Source organism: Plectropomus leopardus, chromosome 21, assembly GCF_026936395.1.
Source record: "Plectropomus leopardus strain MGB_pleo_1.0 chromosome 21, ASM2693639v1, whole genome shotgun sequence".
NCBI lineage: Eukaryota > Metazoa > Chordata > Actinopteri > Perciformes > Serranidae > Plectropomus > Plectropomus leopardus.
In genome coordinates this window covers 23,679,492-23,692,149 of record NC_142196.1, presented here as the reverse complement: position 1 = coordinate 23,692,149, position 12,658 = coordinate 23,679,492, and positions in this window count along the sequence as shown.

Genomic DNA, 12,658 nt, shown 5'->3' with positions numbered 1-12,658 from the left:
GTGACAAATCATTCAGGAAATACACTTCGAGTTTTTCTTCTCATCAACATCATCATCTTTTTTACACAACTGGGGAGCAAAATAATCAGTGGCAGCAGTTTATGGCCTAATGGACTCAGTAGGTTATGTGGACAGGACATGTTAAACATCTGTCTCAATATGGAGATAACGCTGACTGATGACATAATTCCTGGCTAATATAGATAAATAGCCTGCAGTTACAATAGCACACACACACACACACACACCAGGATGTGAACAGTGACACATCCACTGAGGTATTAGCTTGTAGTCTCTGGTGCGAGAGATAAGATGGGATACAGGAGATTAATGACTCTGTTATTGTTAAAGCAGCGGAAAGTCTGGGTCACACAGGGAACAATTACTCTACTGTACTGCACAGCCATCTGTATCCCTGACTCAACTAATGCCCTCCTTCAAATTGAATTAATTAAGTTTTAAATCTCTTTCCACTTGAAGAAGATTATACAATCAAAGTCACATTTTGTATAATGAACACAAGGCTGTTTTGAAAGGTGAAACTAGACTTTTACTCAAATTCACTTTGCTGTTAAATTGACCCAAATCAGAAACTTACCGAGCAATTGCTCCACTTAAAAGTCTCACTTGGAGGGAAAAAAAAAAGTTTCCCACTTTTAAAGGTCTGCAGGTGGAAACAGGTAATTTAACAGCAGAGCAAAGCCGGTGGTGAGTCGTCGCCTTTACACCAGTTAACATCTGCTCTGGTGTTAGTCTAGGCAGGACAGGAAAAAGGAAAAGGGACAAAAATCAAACCCAGGACTCATTGATTGTTCTTTTTTTTAGGAGTCTGTGTGAACTGCTGTTCACTAACTGGGCCCATGTGTGTTCCATGTCAAACAACAGCAGCCACAGGCATGTCGTTTGATCAGCGCAGGAAAAAGCATCAGGGGTTCACGTTGAAAGAAACGTGCTAGTCGTGCTTCAGACCTGGCAACCAGGGCCTCCGCTCATGTTTCAGCCTGACAAATGATCCCCAAACCCGGAAGAAGTTTGGCTTAAATTAATTTGCCGAAAAACAGACATGTCTGCCAGCACAGAGGCGTACATCCTCTCATCCTCGGAGAAAACTCTCTCAGCTGAATCCAAATCCTAGCAACCCAGAGGTTGAGTGGAAATAGATTCACATAATGTCTGGCAAAAGCATAATGTCTGGCAAAACAGGAGTGTGGATTCACTGTGATTGTTTGGAAATATCCACCCAGTTCAGTCCCAAACCTGGCAACCCAGAACACGAGGGGTTTTGGTGCAAAGAGCCCAGACTGAGATGGAGCGTCTCTGGAAAAGGCTTAATCTAAAGCCAGCAAACCAGAGGAAAACTCCTGCTGGAGATTGATGATCTGCAGAGTAACCTCAGAGAGCGTTTCTGCTCTGAGTCCTCTAGGGCTGTACAAAATGTCTTTTTTTTTTTTTTTTTTATAAATATGACAAATTCACCCCTAAAAAATAGAAAAACAACAACAATTTGAATAAAGGGATTCATCGGATTATGATCACTCTCTTTTTATGATTTTTATGATTTATGGTACCACTTTACCGCCCTATTATTACATGCATCTGCCTCCCTGTATGTGGGGCAAACAGGAGAGCAAAGTTTTTTCAAAGGCTAAAGGCCAACAAAAATGGCTTGAAGCAGAATATTTTGTTAAATAAAAACACATTTTCAATAGAATTTGACTTTTGGACTTCAAAATGCTCTGGAGTTGGAAATTTTTGCACCATGAGGTGAAAAAAACATCCAACACAGTCACTACTCATGTCTAATTATACAAATATGATATTCAAATAATACTAATATATTATTTTAGCCTAATTATCAGCAACTGTGCAAAAATGCCTTGTTTAAACAGAATAAATAGACATGCAAAAAAAAAAAAAAATCAGCGCAGCATTCAAGTGTTGTAGCATTCTTTTCTTTTTATTAATTTTTATCATCTTTTAAATGCCTGTGTGTCCCTTTGACCCTTTTTAACAAATGGAACTCTCCATGAGCTCTTGTTTTTCCTCAGCAGCAGTTTGTCACTCGTGAGCTGGATAGTTGACCTGATGATCCATCAGATCACATAGATGGATGAGAGGAACAGTTTGTAAGTAAAAATGAAGTTTTAGATGCAGCAGACATGGCGGTGAACTTTCACTTTTAAAGCGCCTGATGTCGTAATGCTTTGTTTGTGCTTTGTTTGTAAATGTATTCCAGAAGTGCCTCGAATTAACAGTCCTGCTTTAAAAATCTATTTGTGGTGGAGGATGATTTAGTTACGGCAGCCTGCCACAAACAAATGAATGTGTGGGAAATCTGGACACAATCATCATCAGCAGAGGAAGTTTGTCTAATTTGTACATTTTTAAATTTCCATTTTTTTCCTGTGGCCTATAAATCATGTTCTGTTCTGTCATTGTAATTTTGTTAGCATGTATAAAACATGTATGTGAGCATTTTTTGATCTGCCACTTCAAAAGCTATTGTCTGGTGCACCAGACAACCAAAACTACATGGTTAGGGAAACATTATGAGACACCAACTTTGGCTACTGGGAGAAGACAGGATGCAAACAGTGATTTCCTGTGTGAAATTTGGTGATTTTTCTGGCAGGAACAATCTCTTAGCTGCCCAGAGCTCACTTTTTTGACTAATGAAAATTTTGATGAGCTTTATTGCAATTCTCACTGCTCAGTAGTCATATTGTCTAATACCCAATGCAAAGTATAAATTTATAATAACACTTGACACACAAAAATGCCGTCAGATTGTTTACCCGCCACAAACTTAAATTTTCACTAAATAGTCAATATAAAGTGCATTCTTGTCTCCTCGCCTTGAAACAAATCACATTAGACAAACAGCTACCAAACCTGAGAATGACGTCCACTGATGCACTAATTATTTCCATGTCTTGCCTGTATGAGTCTCTCTGTATGTATACTCTTTGCATGTTTGTGTGTGTGTGTGTGTGTGTGTGTGTGTGTGTGTAATGGAAAGTCATAGTCGCTGTCTGCGATGTGTTCACCAAGGAAAGGAGAGGTCACTCATCTGCAGTGAAAGCACAGTCAGAGGAGGAGAAAACAACTATGTGTGCTGTCTGTGAAAACAGACAAGTCAGTTGATTTTAAATTTGCGCGTGTTTTCATATTATTACATCCCAGTGGCCTGTGTTACATCAGATTAATAATCCTGTTGCAAGTAAAAACAAATGTGTTCACCACTGTGGAAATTTAAACACACAAGCATAACCCATCACTGGAGATGAGCCAGTTTTTAAATCCTTTTCATATTTTGTTACAGCAAAATGTGAATATTTTACTTCATACATTCCTGCTATGAAAGCCTTGATCATTTCTGGGTTTGGTTCATACATTCCAACTCTTCTGACCTCCTAAGGAGTTGGGGTTTGTGGGACTGAAAGCCACATTTCTCTGTGGTGGATAATTTTTAACTGCCTTTTCTTACTCATACGCTAAAGAACAGTCAATCGTTCCTGGCAACTTATGCATGACTTATGCCTATAATATGTGTTCAAGATGCAGAAATTAAACTTTAAACATTCTAAAGGCCTGTACTTGTCGGTGGTGGGACAAATAAATGACACCTAAATGTGAAATACTCAGCTTGTGAATATTCTGATCAAGACTATTCATACAAGCATAGATGTGAATTTGCAACATCTCCATCACTGTTTTGACGTTGTGATGTGACATTTGTTTTGCAGAACGTAATTGGTTGATGCCTTTATTTGTGATGTGAAAGTAATGCGATGCCAGTGTCCAAAATTAACTTTTTGACCCACAAGCCTTTATAAAACGATGAAACAATGCACCAGCCAAGCATATTTTCTGCCAGCTAAAATAACAGTAGCGAACAACATGCTATTTTTCTTAGCTGAAATGTGTGCATTTGTGTGCAAATGTTCATTTTGCTGTGTTTGTTGAAAAGGGCTCAATTTGTCTTAAATAATTCTAGATAATCTGACATATTGAAGATGATATTTCTAAAATATGGCACTGAATCCACTGTGGCTAAACATATATTGCAAGTAAGCATTTTCAATTGGAAGTGAATTCATTTAAAAAAAAAAAAAAAAAATCTAATCAAATATCTCCTGACAGAGCAAACCACAGTTGTTCTATGCTGATTAACAGTCAGCTGCGCTGATGAAAACCCCGACCCAGTAGTGACCTCGGTTAAAAAAGAAACCTTTGTCAAACCTTCCTGCAATCAGACATCCACTTTTATTTGCTGCCAAAGTTTAAAACCGGAAAATCCTTCACCTGCACGTCTTTGGGAGTCTGCAGACTCCATCAGGTTGGACATCTTTGCTGAAGGTTTAGTCAGTTTCATCATGCGCTTACCTCACAGCCTTTACAATAACATACCACCATATGTACTCAGGCATGTCCTTGAAGAGGGATGTGGAGGTAATAGGGTGTAGTGAAGTGCTGACAGTAAGCTGAGTGGCAGTTAAGGATTCTGGGCTTATTTTAGACACAAAGAACAAAGAAGCCATCGGGCCAGGTGGTTAAGAGAAGAGGCCACTTTGTGTTCGATAATTTTCCTGTGTTATCATTGGGTGAACAGGTGTGTGTGGTTGTGTACGTGTGTGCATACTTAGGAACGTTTTTGTAGGGGAAATCCTTTATATACGACCTCTATCCAGCCATGAGCTAGAACCTGTCTCTCCTGACAGTTTGACATTTTGATAGTTTTTTTTCGTTTATTTGCAGCAAAAGTCACTCTGTTAAGAAAACTTTTGGTTTGTTTGAGTAGCGAAAAACATCCCGGACCTAGTCATATTCTGTTGGTCATATACCTCCAGATTGTAAAAGGAATTGGCCTCAATTAAGATATCCCACAGAAATCCAGAAAATTGTCAGGGAAGTCCCATGGGTCCCGTAAATACTTTCTCACAGCCGTTTGGAAAATTTGTCTTGGATGGCAACTCTTGTACTGATTAGTCAAAGAATTTGACCAATAAAGAAATTGTGTGCATCCACCCTTGGTTAACATCATGCCTTGCTACTTGGACAAGCAGTTGCTTTCTTGCCAACATTTAAGTATGACTGCAAAACCAACCACAGACATAGATTCAGTGATGATAGCTGGGATGGGCTCAGTGGATGACCTCAGCTGGTGTTGCTGTTGATCACCAGTCCTCCCTTCCAGAAAGGAAACTCTTACTTCTTTAGTGTTTGACTACATTACCATAAATTCAGTAAGAAAATGGGAAAACCTGTACAATTGCAAAGGAAGGAGTGTCATTTTAATTTTCTTTCCAGTCAAAATCCAGCATCAACATCCTCTCAGTGTTCCATGAGGTAAAGGATGTTGGTTGGTGCTGCAGTGAGCTGAAACAGTCCTCTGCCAGTGCACTGATAGGTGCCCAGGAATGAAGTAGTTGATACAGATGCTTGACCATCTTTTATTCCAAACCCTGTTTCAGTCTATTTCAGTTTTCCTCTCCTGTCTTTGCTTTTGTCTCTTCTCCATAACAACCCATAGGTACATTTTTTTGATCTGTTGATCTATTTGCAGGACAAAAGCTGATCCCTGTGGGTGGAAAGTGGACAAGAAACTGATTTAATTTAAACTTTCTATCAAAGTTCTATGTAAAAGACTAATGAGAGAAGTAACAAAGTATAGTAGCCAATAATCTAAAGTCATTTTATTGAGATTTTTATGTTAATTGTCACTTGATGCTATGTCTTAATTACCTGCCAGCTCAGCAATGTTATCTTAATGTCACCACATAATGTTGCAAAAGGCAAGAAACTTTGTTGAGAAGTGAAAGGTCCTAATTTGGAGCCTAATGAACACAAAAGACATTAAACATCAATAAGACATCTATTGTTGAAACTCTATAAGCAAGTTCCAGCACCATTACGATCTGAATCTAATCTAAAAGATAACGATTACATTGAGCAAATAACACTAAAATCCTCATGAATACTTTGAATGGCTTTTATGTGTTATCTGCCCCTTTCCTGACTCGTCCAATAACCCATACGTACACCCAGATTCATTTCACACATCACTGCATAGTGTTAAAGTTAAGTTCTGTATTTGGCCTAAACAAAGCTTTGCTCCATGCATGCTTTCTGCAACATGAGACAAAAGAACATATACAATTCAGCGAAAAAGCAGAGTGTTGGAATTTTTTTGTTGAAATTCTGGCGTCTCATCTGGAAAAGTGACTTTTGATTGATGCTCAAAAATGTGATCCACCCACAGCTCAGACGTCTGTTGTCCGAGATCTGAATGGAAATATTGGATGGATTGATGGTCGTCTGTTGTCAGATATTTAAATGGAAATATTGGATGCAGCAATGGAGATTATTTATGATCCGGATGGGTTTTTGTCACGGTAGCAAACATGAGGAGAAGAGACTGAGTTGTCCTCAGTTGGACGTTAAAACCAGACATTTGGATGAAGCACACACGAGACAAACTTTCCTGAGGACATTTCCTCACCTTGACAACATTTGGGCTCTAAATTAGTGCTAGATTGATATGTAGGAGAATTTGGCAACTTGCAACCACAAGCAGTGAACAATTGGCTCCAGTTGTCTGTCTTTTCCTGAATATTCTCCAAATTATGTGAAGAAGGACAGCTTTTCTCCCAAGATAAAGAATTGTTGTTGTGATCTCAATTGATTCATCATGTCTCTTCTTCAGATGCCTGCATGTCACTAAGCATTGTCATAAATTTGAATAGTTTTTTTTCTTTTCTAAAATATATACTTCTTCTTTTGTCAGTTCAAAATTTTGTTATGGACTCTTGTCTCTTTACAGCAGTGATATGGCCTTGTTCCAAATCTGGCTCCCAATAGGGTACTGCAAAATCCTGGACTGTCCTAAAATCCTAGAAATGTGCTGAAATCCTACAAATGTCTTGAAATCCTTAAAATGTCAAACAATCCTAGGGATGTCTTAAAATCGTATGAATATCATAAAATCCTAGAAATGTTTAAAATCTCCCAAATGTCCCAAAACAGAAACATGTATGAGGCCGCTGCGACTGGCCCCTGGCCTCCTGTCATTTTGCAAAAGTGCTCCCCCCCCAAGCAAAGCAACTTCAGTATCTCTTCTTTACAGTGTAAAAATGGGGGATTTTCGGGTGTTAGAACATGCACATTAATTCAGAGTAAACTCTATGATTACAGTGTGGATATGTTTATAAATGAAACGAATCCCAGCAGCCCAAACTTGTTAATGAGCATGTTTACACGTGCTGATGTAGAAATCAACTCAAAGAAAAGGGTGAGGTAGAGCTTTAGATGTATTCAAGACATTTTGTATTTGTTTTATTTGTAAATGATCCTGCAAAGAAAGTAACATAAACACAGAAACTAAGAAAGAAATGCTGAATATAATATAAACATTGTTTAATTCAAATAGATTTGGTTTTCAACAAACTTCTTGACCCTGTTTCTCACTCCGGGACCCAAGAAGGTGATGATGTACAAAAATGTTTGAACAGGCTCTGCTTTATGAGAAAAAAAATCAGGGGATATGTTGAACTTCTTGGCAGGCAGATGACAGTATGTGAGAAACCCCAGTGAACATATTCTCCTGTTTCCAGAGTGAAATATGGCAGAGGCAGTCATGGCTTAAGGCCTGACCACGTCTCTGTGTGTACCAGCCGTGTTTTCCTTTACATCAGTGGAATGAACAGACACTGGGGGGCTGTAGGTGTCAGCCACACCTGTGCATACACACTCATGAATATGTATGCACATACATACTTGGATTTCCATAGCACACAATGTGATTTTAATACTGTGTATTAGTATACTATACTAAAACACAAGAAACTTGTTTTCTGGAGCACAAGTTTCTTGTGTTTTAGTTGAAGAATGATAATCAGTCTCTCTGTAAGTCTGTCATCTGGCAGCTATATTAGATGTCAGCTATGAAATTTTCATGCCGTGCAATGCTGTCGTTGTTTTAGCAGGAACTGGTTATTTGACATGGGATCAGGTTTCGTGTTTGGATAGCATTAATCTAGCACAGCGAGCATTAGTAGTAAGCAGTAGGATTCACATGTGAAGCTTTGATAAGTTAGCTCTGTGGCTAGCCAAAACGCACAGTTACACTCGACTTGCTTCAATTACTTGAACAGAGACTAAAAACTAAAGACTTCAAATTTTACTTTTACATTTTTTTACTATATTAAGTGAACATCAACTTAAACCTCCTGCCTAATGTTTATCAAACTATATGGTAAAAAAAAGCAACAAATAGTTGGATATATGTATATAATAGTCTAATCTGATACGACCAACATAAATCTGAGTTGGGTAAAGCCCTAATATCATTTATTTACTGGTGCACAACCAATTTAAGCTTGTCCAAAGCCACTGTTGATGCTAAACATCATTCAAGGTGGTAACTCCAAGTCCTGATAACAACGAACTCATACATCAACTCATTTAGCAGACAATTTATAAGCCAGTCTTACTTAAAACATAGGTCTAGGTCTTTAGGATTGACCTCCAAGATTTTAAGCATTGCTCCTGTGTTATTTAACTTTACATATTTATAATGATGTAAAAAATAAAAACAACAACAAAACATTTTTAATGAAAAGTGTATTGTTAAGGATCATGGGGGCAAGCAGAAGTGGAATGCACCTTATTCTTTGCTGCTAGTTGAAACCAGCTGCTGCTCACTCACCGCAATCACCTGCACATGTGAGTTTGATCTCACAGATCACCCAAAAACCAAAAGCTATGTCTCCTCCTCTCACTCCAAACCTCTGTGTAGCATTATCTTTATTCCTCGCTTCAGGCAAAACCTCAAATTTATTTTTGAATTTTAACTGACATTTTTCACTTGTTTATTAGATTACATTCAGATGTTGTTTAACTTTTTCGTAGTCTTGTGTGCACCAGAGGCCACTCGGGATAAATCCACTGAAAAATCACTTGTGCAATAAGTTTTGAGCAGCCCGTGTCCTGATAAATGCCATAACATGACTGTTAACTAATAAAAAACACGTAGAGGAGGTGAAGAAAAGGACAGCATGTTCCACTTAAATTTATATCCCATGATGTGGATGTTTTTTTGGAAAAACCAGGTATCCGATCCTTAAGTATGAAGTTGGGGGAAGAAACTGGGAACTAAAACTCATCTTTAATGCAAAGTAGCATCTCAAACAAAGACACAAATGAGTCACAGAGATAATGCAAGTACATTTAAGGCTTCTAAAATAAGAGAAATAAGAGATAACAGAAAAAATAGAACTTTTTGGTTCCTAAATAATCATATTTTAAATGAAATATTAATATAAATGAAATATAAATAAAACTCTTCAGTTAATGTCCACTCATGATTTCTTTCCTCATTAAATTAGTGTTTTATACATGACTGAGACAGAAACGTGCACTATAAATGGTACAATCTTCCCCCAAATGAAACACCCACCATGTTTCTTATTTTTCCACCTTATTTTCCCCTCCTAGCTGCAGCTGCACAGCCAAGTGCAGAATGAATGAACAATATCTGGCTGCCGCTGCTACTGAATCCTGCCCTGACTGACGGTTCCATTACATTCAGGCTGCTTACATTTACTCTTTAAATTCCAAACAGAGCACTAACACAGAATGACAATTTAACGTCATAATTACCATGCAGACTGCAGCCTGGCCTCCCGTACACGCAATTCGTCCCATCATCGTTATATACGAGCCTTGTGTGTTGGTGCAGAGTCGAGGACGGCCTGTTCAGAGGTCAAACTTTTTGGCATTTTACAGTTCCGTAGTTGGAGCCAGGAGCACCTGTAAGGATGACTACACCTTGAGATTATAATTACATCCACACTGGTGCAGTAAATCTAAAGATAAATGGGATTTAAAATGCAACTTGACAACACTGGCGTCTCTCACCGCTTGGCACGCGCTCTGATCCGGCAGCTTAAACACCTGTAAGCGCAGCCATGTTCCTATAAAGTGAGAAAGGCGGAAAGAGAACATTAAAGTGGAGCTAAAGCATATGTTAAAGCCAGATTTTTTTGTGTCATTGAGTGGCTGGCTGTATTTTTACGCTCGGAAAGACTTTTATTTGCAGACCAGAGAAACTCCTTAATGTGGCAAATGTCCATAATCCCATGATGGCATCATCCTTTTGAGTGCTTTGAAGAGCTTGAGCTACACATGTGACGTCTTATTGGAGGAGTTTAATTGAGATGTAAACAAGCTTGGTATTTATTTGAGCTAGACTGGCGCACAAAGGAATACCAGCACAACTCCAACTTTTGAGATTAACATAATCTCTTGAAAATAGAGAATTGCAAGCAGCAAGTTTGATTGTCAAAGTAAAAATACATGCAGTACAAAAATTAGGCCAATTTGCAGGACTTTTTTTTCTGTGCATTTTTCCTTTGGGAAACTTCTTTTCTTAACTCATCTTCAATGAATATAAGTCTGTTTAGCTTAGTCTACAGGCTATTCAGGGTCTAAATCCGTTTATCTAAGGCTCACCTTTCACTTTAAATAACAGCTTGGCCTTGACGCTCATGTCCCTGCCAATCACTCTGAGATTCAATAGTAGACCCCTTGCTTGTTTTCAGTAGCACGGATCCCCCTTTGTTAGCATTGCGTTTGAATTTCAGCTTTAAAAACACCACTAGCACTTGCTATTCTCAGCATGACCCGGCACACACACACGACCACATACTGCAGCTCTGCCATCAATCCCACTCCCAGAGACTAAGTGTGACCTTTTAACCCACAACACGCCCCCGGCTTTGTAAAGAAGCTTCATAACGCTGCAAACCCCAACTCCCAAACCCAAGGGCTGGGGAGTCCATGTCAGTCATAGGTAGTGTGTTAAGGGAGGGAAAGTGAAAAGCAAATAAAAAGAGAGGGAGATGAGGGGCTGAAAATACAAAGAAGCCACGTCATTCTCAAAATGCTTTAAGACTGAAAAAGTTGCTACAAACTTATATGGAAATGTTCAACCCAGATTCCAAAAGTTGGACACTGTGCATAACTTAAATAATACAGAATGCAATCATTTTCAAATCCTCTTTGACCTTTATCCAGTTGAATGCAGTACAGAGACAAGATAGTTAATGTTCAAGATGATGATCTTCATTATTATTTGTGAACATACACCTGTTCTAAATTTTATACCTGAAAGATGTTCCAAAAAAGTGTAACACTGTGTTACATCGCTTCTTCCTTTAACAACACTCAGTAAGCGTTGAGACTAATTGCTAAGGTTTTAAAGTGATTTTTTCCCCCAATTTTAATTGATTTACAACTTCATATGGTCAAAAGTTTATTCATAGTTTGCACTTCATAATGCAATGTCACCTGGATGGCAGCATATGTTGCTCCAAAACCTCTATGTACCTTTCAGCATTCATTGTGTCTTCACAGACGTGTAAGTTACCCATACCAGGGACACTAACACACCCTGATACTATCAGTCAAAGTCACCACCAGCAAACACTAGCTGTGAATTTATAAACTCACCTCAATGAAACCCAATCTGCTCAACATCCCTGTGTTCGTTCTTCTCATAAAGCACTTATCGCTCTTGTCTGGTGATTAATGGACACCCAAAGTGGGTCAGAGGTGCTGCGAGGAATTCTTGCCACAGATAAGAAATATTTAAAATATGAGCAGCAGAAAATGCTGCTTATCTAGAGTGAAGTCTTCTCCTTTCTTGTTTCCCAGTTCTAGTTTACCTGCTCTATACAATATTTATCAGCGCAACCTTCCTCCCTCTGCATTATTCTACAGGACTTAGCTTTTATGTCCTGTGATCAATTTCTCTCTCCACATCAATTTAGGTTCCATGTCCATGACTGAGATATCAAATATCACCAAAGTGTGGTTTTAGTTTATCCTTCCACCCAAAAAAAGTTTCACATCCCAATCTATTATTTTTGCAATGAAATTTATTGAAGTAACTCTTGTTGGGCTTGTCTTCCACTACATCTCTGGATGTCTTTCGGCAGCACTGCAGTCTATTACAACCACAAACAGATAGGTTCACTACATGGAAAGTCCCTAAAAAAAAATGCCCGCTTTCAGACTCAAAGCCAGGCATTGCCGCAGATGTGTTTTCTTTTTGTTCACTGGTGTGTTTTGATGTCAGCTGGGACAGCTCAGTCTGGTTTCTCATAACTGTCAGCTTAAGAGCGATGACGATCCGGTGTCTTACTGAGTCATACCAGCGAGACCTCGGGCTTGGACCCCTTTTTAATCTGCAGCCACCCACAGACTGAAATCACTCATTCTCACCACCCCTTTTTCTCTGTTACTGTTTTCTTTGCATAGAAACGCCAGTCTGTTGCTCTTTGTCTGCTTGTCTCTCTCTTAACAAAGGCTTTCTACTTTGTTTACCACCAAATACACAGACTACTATGGAGATCTCAGAGCACTCACCTAAAAGTCTTGAGTGTGGGTGTAAGATAATCTTGGCAACCCACAAAATTGATTTTATTTTTCAGCTTGAGATTTTGCCAACAACAAACATCCATTAAAGAAATGCAAGCTTCCCCAACATATTTACAAATTGATGATTCATCACTTTTTGTTTGACTTGTCATGTGGAAACTTCCAGTTTATATACAACTAATTTGCAATGGCAACTCTGCTTTGGAGGAAATGTAAA